The 15,330-nt window shown below is 34.0% G+C and overlaps 1 pseudogene; it reads left to right on the top strand.

Annotated features, from left to right (window-relative positions):
• Positions 1–9,994: 9,994 nt before the first annotated feature.
• LOC118549616 (glutathione S-transferase Mu 3 pseudogene) lies at positions 9,995–10,939 on the top strand (annotated as a pseudogene).
• The last annotated feature ends 4,391 nt before the right edge of the window (positions 10,940–15,330 follow it).

The raw sequence follows: 15,330 nt of genomic DNA, 5'->3' as shown, positions 1-15,330 counted from the left end.
TAAGATAAATTCAACTTTTAAGAAACATAATAAAACATATTTGTAACACTGGGGTGCCTGGGTGGCTCAGTCGGTTGAGCACCCGACTCTTGATTTTGGTTGTGGTTATGATTTCAGGGTCATGAGATTAAGCCCTGCATCAGGCTCCACGCTCAGCAGGGAGTCTGCTTTAGACTCTCTCTCCCTTTCCCTCTGCCCCTCCCCCACACTCACGTGGGCTCTCTCTCAAAAATAAATACATAAATCTTTTAAAAATATTTGTAATACTATAATATGGTACTCCATTTAGTGTGTATATACATAGATACATAAGCACACTATATATTCATTATGTACATATACTGTTATAGTACTATAATTACTGTGCAAATTTCCCATCCCATATATTTTTTCTTGTTCACTTTTTCACTTTAAATCTATATTTTATCTATTTCCTTTCCTTCTTTTTCTCTCTTTCTTTCTTTCACCTCTCTCTCTCTCTTTTCATGATTTCTCAAATATCAGCCCAGGGAGTTCTACAAATCCCTGAGGTATATCCTAAGAGATTCTGATAAAGTGGGTCTGCAGAAATGCTCAAAGAAGTGAAGTTTTGCAAATATATCCGGTGATACTAATGCAGATGGTCACTAGACAAAACTTTGGGTTACACTGTAGTTCTAAAAGGAAGGTAACGGGTAATTTGTGAAAACTAAATAATATGCTAATGAATCATCTTGGTAAAGTATATTATAGGTTTAATGTTACATCATTAACATGAGAGATCAAGAAATAGAGAAATTAACATAAACTGGAAATATAGTAGTCTCTCTCCACTTTGATGTTTAGCTTGTTTCATACAACCAGTAGAAAACTTGTTTGAGAAACATAATACCTAAAGTAAAATTAATTTAAGAAGACCAATAACATGAGTGAACCTATTAACTCACTTAGAACTTTAATATAAGCAACGACACCACCACCACCAATAGCAAGATAGTAAATAGAAAAGGATAGCAATAATATTTTATGTATGTTAAATATGTAACAATAGATTCTTTGTATTATAATTTTTATTCTGCAGGAGAATTTGTCTTTCTTCTCTGTTAGGCATAAATTTAAGTTCTATCTAAATGTGAGCATTGGATTTGCTAAAGTCCATTCTGCAAGATGACCTCTGGTCCAGGGAATGTGGATTGAAACCTTCCAAGCCTGCAACTATTGCATGTGCCGTTGTGATACTACAGTTACAACAGCTATTTTTCTATAATCCTATATATATCTTCTCCTATATTTAGGAGATCATATATATGTATATATATGTGTGTGTGTGTGTGTGTATACACACATATTCACATATATTATCCTATATAAGAATACATATGCATTATCCTATATAAGGTATCATGTCTTCTCCTTTATTTACTGAAATATGGAAAACTAATAGATTGGTGTAGTAGTGATCAATATGGCCTTTATATTCTCCTCAGCTTGACTAATCTTTAGAGAGTTTTTTTTTCCTGACTATAATCCTTGACTGCCCTTTTCCTAGAGCATCTACTTTATTACAAATTTGTAATTGTAAATTCTTTCTCTGCTCCTTTGAGATGTACATTATCTCTAAGCCTCTTACTGGTTTTACAGTCCACACATGTCTTTCTCAAGGACCTGGGAACCATCCCTTTGAAATATAATCATAAGGGAAGAAAACACCCCTACCTCCCAGTCTTTGTGAGAGGACAGGACCTCACTTTGACAAGTGCTGATTGGCAAATAGATGACCTACCTAATCATATCTACCAATTTCCTCTTGAATGTCCTCCAGTACTTTTCCACTAGTTTATCCTTCTTGCTTTTTGTTTTGGGGGAATTGAGCTCAAACTCTCCCTTATTACAACAGTCTTGAATAAAGTCTCCCTTGCCTATTTAATTCTGTTTAATGCAATTTTTTGACATTAGCATTTACTTCTTTACCTTAATATTACAAGAAAACTTACATTACCAAGAAAACTTTAAAAAATAAACAAAATTCATTATGTTGTATCAGAAAATTCTTCAGCTCCAGGATATCTGGTTAATCAATTGCTGCCTAATTAGCTTTATAATCGCTTGTGAATCTTGCATTATAAATAACAGTTGATATTGATGTGTCATTTTAACTTATCTCTGTAGTTCTGGTGTGTCATAATAATCTCTACCAATAGCCTCTTTCTATATGTTCCCCATTTATATTATCATTACTTCCTAATTCAAGTAGGGGCATGTAAGTTACAAAAATGATGGGGTGATGGGGGCTTTTTTGGAAAAGTGGATAGTCATTATTGCTCTCCAAGTCTCAGTTTTCTGACCTATAAATTCTCTTTAAAAAATCATATATATATATATATATATAGAGAGAGAGAGAGAGAGAGAAACAGAGAGAGAGAGAGAAAGAGAGAATAGTTGACATACAGTGTTATATTAGTTTCAGGTATACTGCATAATAATTCAACAACTCTGTACATTATACTATGCTCACCACAAATGTAGCTACCATCTGTCACCAAGCAACCCTATTATAATAGCATTGGCTATATCCCCTATGTTGTACCTTTTATTACCATGACTTATTCATTCCATAACTGGAAGCCGTATCACCCACTCCCCTTTGCCCATTTTGCCCATCCCCCTATCACTCTCCCCTCTGACAACCATCAGTTTGTTCTCTGTATTTATAGGTCTGATTCTGCTTTTGGTGTGTTTGTTTATTCACTTGTTTTTTAGATTCCACATGTAAGTGAAATTATATGGTAAATGTCTTTCCTTGTCTGACTTATTTCACTTAGCATAATACCCTCTAGGACCATCCATGTTATTGCAAATGGCATGACCACATCCTTTTCATGGGAGTGTAATACACACACACACACACACACACACATATGGAATATATGTATATATCTCACATCTTCCTTATCCATTCATCTATCAGTGGACACTTAGGTTGCTTCCATATCTTGGCTAATGTATATAATGTTGCAGTAAACATAGGGGTGCGTATATCTTTCTGAATTAATGTTTCTATTTTTGGGGGGTAAATACCAAGCATCCAAATTATTGTATCATATAATATTTCTATTTTTAATTTTTGAGAAAGCTCCATACTGTTTTCCATGAAGGAAACCATCAACAAAACAAAATGGCAACCTAGTAAATGAGAGAAGATATGTACAAATGATGTATCCGATAAAGTACTAATATCCAAAATATACAAAGAACTTACACAAATCAAAACCAAAACAAAACAAATAGCAAATAATCTAAGTAAAAATGGGCAGAGGACCTGAATTGACATTTTCCCAAAGAAGACTATACAGATGGCCAACAGACATATGAAAAGATACTCAGCATCACTAATTATCAGGGAAATGCAAATCAAAACCACAGTGAGTTATCACCTTACATTTGTCAAAATGGCTAGAATCAAAAAGAAGGAACAACAAGTGCTGGCGAGGATGTAGAGAAACCGGAACTTTTGTGCACTCTTACTGGGGATGTAAATTGGTATAGCCAGTGTGTAAATGCTCTTTCAAAGGTTGAAGATTGAAGCAATTTACATCATAAATCCTTTATATGTTATTTTTAAAATATAATAAGAGTATCTTATTAAAAAGTAGTGGCTATTCAAAAAATATATAAAGTTGATTCATTATATCAAAGGGATATGTATACACCATGCCCTAATTTTAAGGCATTATCAATTAAATCATTTTTAATGATATTTTTATTTTTATTTTTAATTCTATAGACTTGATCATAATATTCTTAACAGAAAGGAAATAATTAGAATTAAAATTACTTGAATTAATATAGTATCTTGCTTAGTATAAATTCTTTTTTTATATATTTTATTTTTTATTTTATTTTTTTTATCTTATTTATTTATTTGAGAGAGAGAGAGTGAGAGAAAGAGCCCAAGAGGGGGTAGGGTCAGAAGGAGAAGCAGACTCCCTGCTGAGCAGGGAGCCCGACACAGGACTTGATCCCAGGACTCAGGATCATGACCTGAGCCAAAGGCAGTTGCTTAACCAACTGAGCCACTCAGGCACCCTTGCTTAGTATAAATTCTAAGGGTATCTTCAATGCATTTAAATAACGTTCAGATCATTACAAGACAAAGGCAACCATAGGTTGGCATATAAATCATAAATGATGGCATTAATGGTATTATGAGGGAGCAATTAAGTTTCAGTATGTAAGGAAGTGCTTTGGGAAATTTAAATTCCTTTCATAACCTTATTATATTAAAATTTAGCAATATAGTCGAAGCACGTATAATCTACACTAAAAATTGTTTAATCTTTGAAAATGGGTTATATAGCCATACTTTTACGAATTTTCCTCATGAGAATGATCTTTTTCCTAACTTGAAAAAACATGCCTCAAGTATGTAATAATAATTAAAGCATGCACTTAATGCATGCAAAAATTTTTTAAAAAGCAAAACAAAACAACTTTTACTCTTCTTTTCACAACATATACCACTTCACTTAGCGTCTAATTTCCTCACACATTTTTCACAATTAGGACTCAGTATGTTCATCAAGTCTTTTCTTAATGTTTCTCATTTTTTTGGCTTTACACATTGGAAGATATGACTTAAAGTCACAGTTATCATACACTGTGCTTTGAATTTTCTGAGTTTGGAAATCCTAAAATATCTGCCTAATAGAAAATTTTTTCAAGTTCCCATTTAGGCAAAATCCTAAGTCACTAAATCTTGAGCCTTTAAAATAAAATCAACTTTCAACTAAAACAGGTCTATTGGATTGTTCCTGGATTCTATAATTCTCTAACATCAGGATACTGCCCAGAAAGAAGCTGAAAACCAAATAAAAATCACTGATCCTTGCTGTCAGTCTCTCCAGTAGGAAAAAAAGAGTCAATGTGACTGTTTATTGATTTTTTTTTTCCAAAGCAAACATTTGTTCTAGTAAAATTATACTTCCTCCCCCTCAAAATATAACTGCCTTTCATATTCAAAACTTTTAGAAGCTATATTTATTAATATAAATGACATTAATAGTTAATAGTTGTTAATGGCACATTTATTAATGTTTAAATTTTACATTAAAGTTTGCCTATTTTAAATTCCTTAAATAGAAATAAAATACAAGATATATATCCTTACTAGGGACTTCTGGGTGGCTCAGTCAGTCAAGCATCTGCCTTTGGCTCAGGTCATGATCCCAGGATCCTGGGAGAGAGTCCTGCAATCTGTCAGGCTCCTTGCTCAGCGGGAAGCCTGCTTCTCCCTCTGCCTGCCACTCCCCCTGCTTGTGCTCTCTCTCTCTCTCTCTGACACATAAATAAATAAAATCTTGAAAAAAAAGAAATATATAGCCTTACTATCTGTATCTAAAAATACCTTTTTACATTCAGCTTCATATATTTACTTTGATTTCCCCATTTTTAATAACCTCTAACATTTAAATAAAAATGATTTATTTCTCACAAATTTGCTTTCCATAAAAGCTCATGGAAGCTTGAAATATATCCTCCTTTTCCAAATATCCATGTTGAGATTACTAAAGTATTGGTGTGTATAATTAAAACAGTACAAAATATTGAAAATTATAAGATCAGAATATCTGGTCACTGAATTTATTTCTATAACTTTTCAATATAAAATCAGTTGCAAAATTCAAACTTTAATATATAACATTTGATTCTGTATCTGTGCTTCCAATAATTTATTAGTTGTTTATTTCATGTGCATAGAAAAATTGTAAATTAATAAAAGGAATCCAGGTCATTACCAGGGGAAAAAAGAATGTGTAATGAATATGGAGTGTGGCAGTGATGAAGGATAGGCAGGTTCAATGATTTCTTCCTTGAAAATAAAATTACAAATGATTCTAGAGTGATAAAAATTCAACATTCTTTTTTGTCCATTGCTAATTCCATACTTAAATTGTGAGTAGAATAACCATATTACTAATACTGATGGTCATCGTTTAATTACATTGGACATATGTTTTGATTTTTCTCCATTTAATATGGAAAATTGCTTTGGCTAAAATATGTTCATTTTTTTCTATATTTAAAGTGTAGCCTCTGTATTTTAATCTATTATCTTCTAAGGTATTGAATTATGTGGTTTGACTTTACACTACGCAAAGATTAAGCATTTCCTTTAGTTCCTTTTAAATTAACCTTCCATTAGTTTTTGAGTGATCTCTCCTTCTTGTATTATGGAATAGCATATAAAAAAGGATCTTATCAATTTTACTATACACTTCAAAATCTTAAATAACTCAATTATATTCACTCTATCTCTTCACATTTCCAGGCTAAATAATCTTAACTTCCCCACTTTCCTTTTGTATATGTGTAAGTTTCATTCTACTTTAATCATCTTATGTGTCCTTTTGTGAACTCTTTCATCCTTATCTTACCCCGGGGAATGTATCCTAACTTAAGACGGTGCTTCACATTGGAAGATTCTATATATAATTATAACATACATTAGTGCTATTAATTTGCATTTATATGCCATTTCGTTTATGCAAAGTCTTTCAGTTTATCTTTACAATATTGCTGGGAACTTATTAGCATATGTGCTTGGAAAGAGAAAGTACAAAGAGGTTGAAACTAACCCCAAATCACTAGCAGTACATCTAAATTATCCTTTGAGACAACAGAAAATGATTCTTTTTACTTAAAAAATCTTTTTAAAAAACTAATTTCATTGATAGGAACTTACTAAAAGTCATTGTTAATTCTCTAGCAATAGAAAGTACAAGTAAACAAAGTGATAACTTTGATACAGAATTCTTTTTAAACTAGTAAGACTACTTGTTTAGTGTATGAGAATGACTTAGAAAAGTATAACTTTGTCACTTATTCTGATTTTAAAATAATTTTGTTCAAAGGATAATGAATTTCCAATATTTTATAAACAAAACTGACGAACATAGGGGAAGGGAAGGAAAAAATAAAATAAGATAAAAACAGAGAGGGAGGCAAACCATAAGAGACTCTTAACTATAGAGAACAAACTGAGGGTTACTGGAAGGGAGGTGGTGGGGGAAAAGGGGAAATTGGGTGAGGGGCATTAAGGAGGGCACTTGATGTAATAAGCATGGGTGTTATATGCAACTAATGAATCAATAAATTCTACTCCTAAAACTAATAATACACTATATGTTGACTAACTTGAATATAAATAAAATCTAAAAATAGTGAAAAAAAGATATTAAAGATTGCTAAAAAGCTAAAAAAGAATGAATCCTCAATTTCCCTTTCAATATAATTACCCATGGAGACTAGTGGTCCTCCTCTTTCTCATCATCTATGATTTGTTGAAAAGTGTATGAGAAATGCTGCATAAAGATAAAGCAAATTTATGTCTAGAAATGAAATTAGGGATTATAAAGTATACAAAACACCAACTTCTAAAGCCATTGAAAATGCCCACAATGGGGCACCTGGGTGGCTCAGCCGTTAAGCGTCTGCCTTCAGCTCAGGTCATGGTCCCAGGGTCCTGGGATCGAGCCCCACATCAGGCTCCCGGCTCGGCGGGAAACCTGCTTCTCCCTCTGCCTCTGCCCCTGCTTGTGTTCCCTCTCTCTCTGTCTCTCTGTCAAATAAATAAAATCTTTAAAAAAAAAAAAAAAAAAAAAAAAAAAATACCCACAAGTCCCCTTCTAAAATCTTCATCTTGCTTCTCATTCTTTTCTAATTAAATTTATGTTTCAGTACCAACATTCATGACAAAGGTAAAAAATCTAGTTTATAGTCAGATTTTCAGTTTAAATTTGTTATCTAACCTTTTTTTCTTTTTTACATTGGAAATTTTATCAATGATATAGAATCTATAATCATTTATTTAGTAGTCTGGAAAAGTTTAGAAACATAGTCTGTATAAAATTATTTATATTGAAAATGCATTCCTAATTCTAAGTAATGCACTTACTTATAATTTTATTATTATAGTAAAGAGAAAGAATGATGCTTTATTTTTTAAAGAAAATTAAAAGAAAGTTGCAAGTTTTGAAATGCAATTCATTTGAATTGTATGTTCAGCATTTTTTTGTCCTAAAAGAGAAAAGCACAATGACCTTTTCAAAAATTTTCACAATCCTTAACTACTTCTCAGTTAATAATACTGTGTGTTAAAATGTTCAATGGAGATGATATTACATCATCATTATCTTGACTCAGTCACCATATCCTTGTAATTAGTACTGAATGAATACAATATGATTTGAGCAAGATTCATCAGAGTTCCCCTCTGCCCTGCAACCTGTAAAATACTTTACTCACTTCACTTGGCTTTAAGAGAGAGAGTAATTATAACTTTGTTTTCAAACTGGGAAATAGAAATCAATAAATAAATACTAATGTTTCCTGCTCTTATTTATTTTAAAAGTCTTAAGTTTGGAAAATTTTACATATTTGTAAATCTTCAATATTTGCATGACTGTTAAGGAAAGTGCAGTGCTTTTATTGATATAGAAACTATCTACTTAGCAAGTATACTTGATAGAAAAGTAACAGGTCTTTTTGTGATTGTTCCCACAGTCCAGTATCTCACACTTCTCTGATCATAAAAATTTATCTGGTGAACTTGTTACAAATAGAGAAGTGCCCACAACCTTCACCTACAGTAGGCCTGCAGTAGGGTCTAGGGAACCTGTATTGTTAGGGATTTTTTTTTTTTTTGTACTAAATGAGAATAATTAGCAATGACTATTTATGTATTAAAGTTTAAAACTATAAAAAACCCTAAAGCTACTACAAGTCTTATTATAGGAAATTTGTATTTTAGAGGTTCTTTAATTTTGGGTAATTTTATCCTTTGTCAAAATTATCAACAATTACTGATAGTCTAGTCACTCATAAAAGATTATCATTTCTAAAAGTCAAAGTCTTTAAAATTTAAGAGGAACACTTCTCATTTGTAACAATATTATGTTGCATTATGTAGTTGAGCTCCTGAGAAACAATTTGAGCTTAACTTTTCTTTTTTTAATTTTAAATTTTTTTCTTTTTATTAAGATCAATTAACCAACATATAGCACATCATTAGCCTTTGATATAGTGTTCAATGATTCATTTGTTGCATGTATCACCCATTTGAGCTTAACCTTTCATTCTAATATTTTCCAAACCTATGGCATTTGCCTAAGTTCTTTGCAATTTAGCTTTACCTGAATATCAGTTGTTCTGTTCCCAATTTAATATTATCATTATTTTTTAGACCCCATTTCCTATAAAAATCTGTGAAATCATAGATTGTCTTAGTTCCTCTAGGTTGCTATAACAAATATACTGTAAACTGGGTGGTTTAAACAACAAATATTTTCAAACATATTTCTCTCAGTATTGGAAGTTGGGAAGTCCAAGACCAAGATGACAGCAGACTTGGTGTCTAATGACAGCTCATTTCCTGCTGTCATCTCACTATGTCTTCACATGATAGAAAGGGTGAAGGTCTGTGGAATTTATTTTATGACCCTAATCCCATTCATGAGGGCTCCAGCCTCAAAACCTATCACCGCCTAAAGGGCCCACCTCTAAATACCATCATATTGGAGGTTAGATATCAACATATAAATTTTAGAGGGACACAAACAATCAGTCTATGGCACAAATATAATGATTTTGTTGTATTTTCTAACATATGAAATAAGAAATGCATAATTAGGAAAAATTTTAAGATAGTCATCTGAAAAAACCTAAAATCGCTTAATTTTCATCATTTGCATGTATGCAACTGTTTGAAAAAGATTGCTCTGGGAAAAAAGAAGATCAATACAAATGTTTTGGTAACTGGTGGCAGTACAACTGACACTTTGATGGGACTTCATGATGAAATTGGGACAATACATTCTAGTAAATAAACTCCTCAAACAGAGCAATGTTACGGACTTTTGAATAGTAACAAGCAAGATACATAAAGGTAGCAAATTCAGAATGTCTTGGTATCTGTTGTTGTCTGTGTATTAATTTCCCAGTGCTGACTCCCAGTCCTGGAAAGCACGGAAACAACATCAGCATGTCGTTGTCTAAGTTGACCATGGTTCTAGGTTACTGGAATATTTGCGGGCTGGCGCACAACATCCGCATGCTCCTAGAGTTCACTGATACATCCTATGAGGAGAAACAGAACACGTGTAGGGAAGCTCCCGACCCTGATAGAAGCCAATGGCTGGATGTGAAATTCAAGCTCGACCTGGACTTTCCTAACCTGCCCTACCTCATGGATGGTAAGAACAAGATTACCCAGAGCAATGCTATCTTGCACTACATCACTCGCAAGCACAATATGTGTGGTGAGACTGAAGAAGAAAAGATTCGTGTGGACATCATGGAGAACCAAATAATGGATTTCGGCATGCGGCTGATATGACTGTGCTATAGCCCTGACCTTGACAAACTGAAGCCTCAGTACTTGGAACAGCTACCTGGACAACTGATACAGTTCTCCTTGTTCCTGGGGAAATTCTCATGGTTTGCAGGAGAAAAACTCACCTTTGTGGATTTCCCTACCTATGATGTCTTAGATCAGAACAGTATGTTTGAGCTCAAGTGCCTGGATGAATTTCCAAATCTGAAGGCTTTCATGTGCCGTTTTCAGGCTTTGGAGAAGGTAGCTAACTACATGCAGTGTGACCGCTTCCTGAAGATGCCTGTCAACAACAAGATAGCCCAGTGGGGCAACAAGAGAATATGCTGAGCAGGAGGTGGACTTGCACTGCTTGTTTTATTCCATCCTGTCCCTAGGGGGCGTGTACTCTCTCTTCTCTGCTCTTTTCAATAAATAGCATTTAGGCTAAAAAAAAAAAAAAAAAAAAAAAAATTCCCAGTGCTGGGTAACAAACTACCAACTTATTGACTTAACTGGAATTTATTATCTTACAGTTCTAGATGACAGAAATCCAAAATGCATTTTATAGGCTGTGATCAAGGTGTTGACAGAGGTGTGTTCCTTCAGGAGGCTCTCAGGAGGTAGTCCATTTCCTTCCCTTTTCTAGCTTCTGGAGGCTGCCTGAACTCATTGGCTCATGGTTCTTTCTTCCATCTTTAAGTGCATTTTTCCAACCTCTGATTCTGTTGTAGCATCTTCTCAGTGACTATGACCTTCCAGCTCTTGTGATTATATTGTGCCCACCTGGATAATCCAGGATAATTTCCCCATCTCCAGATCTTTAACTTAATCATATCTATAAAATCTCTTTGCCATGTGAGGTAACACATTTACAATTTCTAGAGATTAGGACACAGACATCTTTGGAGGACCACTGTTCTTTCTACTACAATATGAAAAGATGAAAATGACATCAAAATGATAACAGAGAGCTAGGTTAGATGTGATTAGTGATGAAGGAGAAGGGACAGACTGAGTGTGTATAATAGACTGTGTATGTATGGTGAGGGCTTGTAGTTAATTTAGTTATTCATATCTTGGATACTGTAGACCAATGCTCAGAATAAAGCTCAGAAATGGAACTCTAGAGATAAAACCATAAAACTATGTAGAGATAATCATTTAATATACTGGAATGGCGAAGACTGCTTAAAGAAAATATTCAGAGAAGATTCTGGAGTTGTTTCTGAAGAGGAGGAAAGGGAAGATGGAAAAGATTAAAGGAGATTGAAATTCATTAAAACCAAGGAGGAAAGTGTTTTAGAGGATTGTCAAGGCAGAGGGTCAGGTAAGATAGGATCTGAGCAACAGCTACTGAACCCCATAGGAAGAAACAGAATTAAATAGAATGAACACATGTCAATCATTCAATCTATGTCTAATGTGATGCTCGGTATTGTATGTAGATTAGGTACTCTCATTCTCACATCAAAACCACAGTGTAAATGATATCAACGATTTTTTACAGATGAGGAAAATGAGGCTGGGCAATGGGCTAGTCTTTCCATAGTCAGTTATCTAATGTTTGCAGAATCAATTGTGGAATTCCTATTGTGTCTAATTCCCAAAACTTGTGGTATGTCCATGGCATCATGCTGTCTTTATGGGGAGTGGAAAGCCTATTAGAAATGATCCAGGATTATTTGTTCTTTGGGTGTTGAGTTTGATAAATTCTTTATAGATTTTGGATACTAGCTCTTTATCTGATATGTCATTTGCAAATATCTTCTCCCATTCTGTCGGTTGTCTTTTGGTTTTGTTGACTGTTTCCTTTGCTGTGCAAAAGCTTTTTATCTTGAAGTCCCAATAGTTCATTTTTGCCCTTGCTTCCCTTGCCTTTGGTGATGTTTCTAGGAAGAAGTTGCTGCAGCTGAGGTCAAAGAGGTTGCTGACTGTGTTCCCTTTTAGGATTTTGATGGACTTCTGTCTCACATTTAGGTCTTTCATCCATTTTGAGTCTATTTTTGTGTGTGGTGTAAGGAAATGGTCCAGTTTCATTCTTCTGCATGTGGCTATCCAATTTTCCCAACACCATTTGTTGAAGAGACTGTCTTTTTTCCATTGGACATTCTTTCTTGCTTTGTCGAAGATTAGTTGACCATAGAGTTGAGGGTCCATTTCTGGGCTCTCTATTCAGTTCCATTGATCTATGTGTCTGTTTTTGTGCCAGTACCATACTGTCTTGATGATGACAGCTTTGTAGTAGAGCTGGAAGTCCGGAATTGTGATGCCACCAGCTTTGCTTTTCTTTTTCAACATTCCTCTGGCTATTCAGGGTCTATTCTGGTTCCATACAAATTTTAGGATTATTTGTTCCATTTCTTTGAAAAAAGTTGATGGTATTTTGATAGATCCAATCAAGAAATGGGTAGAAGACATGAACAGACATTTTTCCAAAGAAGACATCCAAATGGCCAACAGACACATGAAAAAGTGCTCAACATCGCTCAGCAACAGGGAAATCCAAATCAAAACCTCAATGAGATACCACCTCACACCAGTCAGAATGGCTAAAATTAACAAGTCAGGAAACAACAGATGTTGGCGAGGATGTGGAGAAAGGGGAACCCTCCTACGCTGTTGGTGGGAATGCAAGCTGGTGCAGCCACTCTGGAAAACAGTATGGAGGTTCCTCAAAAAGTTGAAAATAGAGCTACTGTACAACCCAGCAATTGCACTACTGGCTATTTACCCCAAGGATACAAATGTAGTGATCTGAAGGGGTATGTTTACCCCAATGTTTATAGCAGCAATGTCCACAATAGCCAAACTATGGAAAGAGCCAAGATGTCCACCAACAGATGAATGGATAAAGAAGATGTGGTATATATATATACAATGGAATATTATGCAACCATCAAAAGGAATGAAATCTTGCCATTTGCAACAACATGGATGGAACTAGAGGGAACTAGTATTATGCTAAGCGAAATAAGTCAGTCAGAGAAAGACATGTATCATATGATCTCACTGATATGAGGAATTCTTAATCTCAGGAAACAAACTGAGGGTTGCTGGAGTGGTGGGGGCTGGGAGGGATGGGGTGGCTGGGTGATAGACATTGGGGAGGGTATGTGCTATGGTGAGCACTGTGAACTGTGTAAGACTGATGAATCACAGACCTGTACCTCTGAAACAAATAATATATGTTAAAAAAAAAAAAAAAGAAGAAGAAGATAGCAGGAAGGGAAATATGAAGGGGGGGAAATCAGAGGGGGAGACAAACTATGAGAGACTATGGACTCTGAGAAACAAACTGAGGGTTCTAGAGGGGAGGGGGGTGGGGGGATGGGTTAGCCTGGTGATGGGTATTAAATAGGGCATGTACTGAATGGAGCCCTGGGTGTTATACGCAAACAATGAACCATGGAACACTACATCAAAAACTAATGATGTATGGTGACTAACATAGCATAATAAAATAAAATTAAAAAAAAAAAAAAAAAGAAATGATCCAGGAATCAAGCTATGTAAACAAACAGACAAACAAAATTTGAAGACAGTAAGTGTAAACTATTCTTTTGGAGAATGAAGAGAAGAGGTAGGCAATTTAGAAAACAGTTCTCTAGAACTATTAAGCTGAGGAAAAGTAGCATTTATAGACCAAAGGAACAAAAAATATTTTTAAGTTATGTATCTGAGTGCTCAAAATAGGAAAGAGGTGATCATTGATGGAAATGAATTCTTAGAAAGTTAAGAAAGAAGGAAAATCAAAATGTTAGATGGAAGAATCAGCCCTGCAAAGAAATCTAGCGTTATGGGGCCTAACCTTCCTATCCAGTCATATCACTATGTCCCACTGTGCCCAGTTCCTAATTGCTTAGCTAACATATTATGTATGTTACAGTTCCAGCATTTGCCCATTTAACTCCTTCAGCTTGAGATTCCCTTCTTCATATTCTTTGTTTACAAAATTCCATTCATTGACCAAAAGCCTATGGATATATGATCTCATTTATGAAGTATTATTAATTCCATTTACAGATTTTTTTGTTTAGTTTCTCAGTTTGTACCTCTCTTTATGAATGACTTTATAATGAGTCATAATATTGTTATAATAATAGCTGTGATATTACAGCATCCTTAAGTACTAGATAGTATTCTATGTGCCTATGGATAGCACCTCATTTAATCCTCATACATCCCTACATCTTCATTTTATCAAAAAGAAAACTGAGGTTAAGAATAAATTTTAGAGTTTTCTTAATATTTCAAAATTATGAGAGAAAATAGAATCAACACTTTTACTTAGTCTTTTGTCTTAGGTTACCTCTGGTTGGAAGAAACAAAAATTCCACAAAATAATTTAAATAAAAGAAAATGGGGGTATGATTTTAATGGCATATGTTTTACAAAATCTATAAAAAATTTTATATCTGAGTCGTAGGCAGATTAAAATAGGATAACTCTATTGATCTTACAATAGATAGCTATAGGCCTGTACCTTATGCTCTACTTTTAATATGATTCCATGACCAATGGACGATTTCTGCACCCCTTTGAAATGCTAGTACAGAATAATACCAATCATCCTAAACCACCTTATTTTATGAGACAAAAAAAAAAAAAAAAATTGAGCAAAAATATCTGAAAGTATGTTAATTGATCAAAAATTATTTAATTAGAGTAGTTAATATTTATTCAGGGTTTACTTTCTTATAAAAAACACTCAAATATGTTTTTAAGTAAAAAAGAAATGAATTGGAAGGTGAGAAAGCCATCTCACAGAACACAGACATAGTAAGAAAATCTAAAGCTTTCAAGCAACTAAGAATCAGTCCAGTTCACTTTACCTGAGAATATGCTTTTGTCTCTGCTTATCTCTGCTTCTCTATTTGAACTGATTTCACTCTTAACTCTTTCTGCTGATAGATTTTCTTTGAATCTCATAGTTCTGCATAGCTTTAATTTAAAAATTCCATCATAGATTATATTACCTG

Source organism: Halichoerus grypus, chromosome 9 (genome assembly GCF_964656455.1).
Source record: "Halichoerus grypus chromosome 9, mHalGry1.hap1.1, whole genome shotgun sequence".
In the NCBI taxonomy this organism is placed as follows: Eukaryota; Metazoa; Chordata; class Mammalia; order Carnivora; family Phocidae; genus Halichoerus; species Halichoerus grypus.
This window is presented reverse-complemented; position numbering and strand designations above follow the sequence as displayed.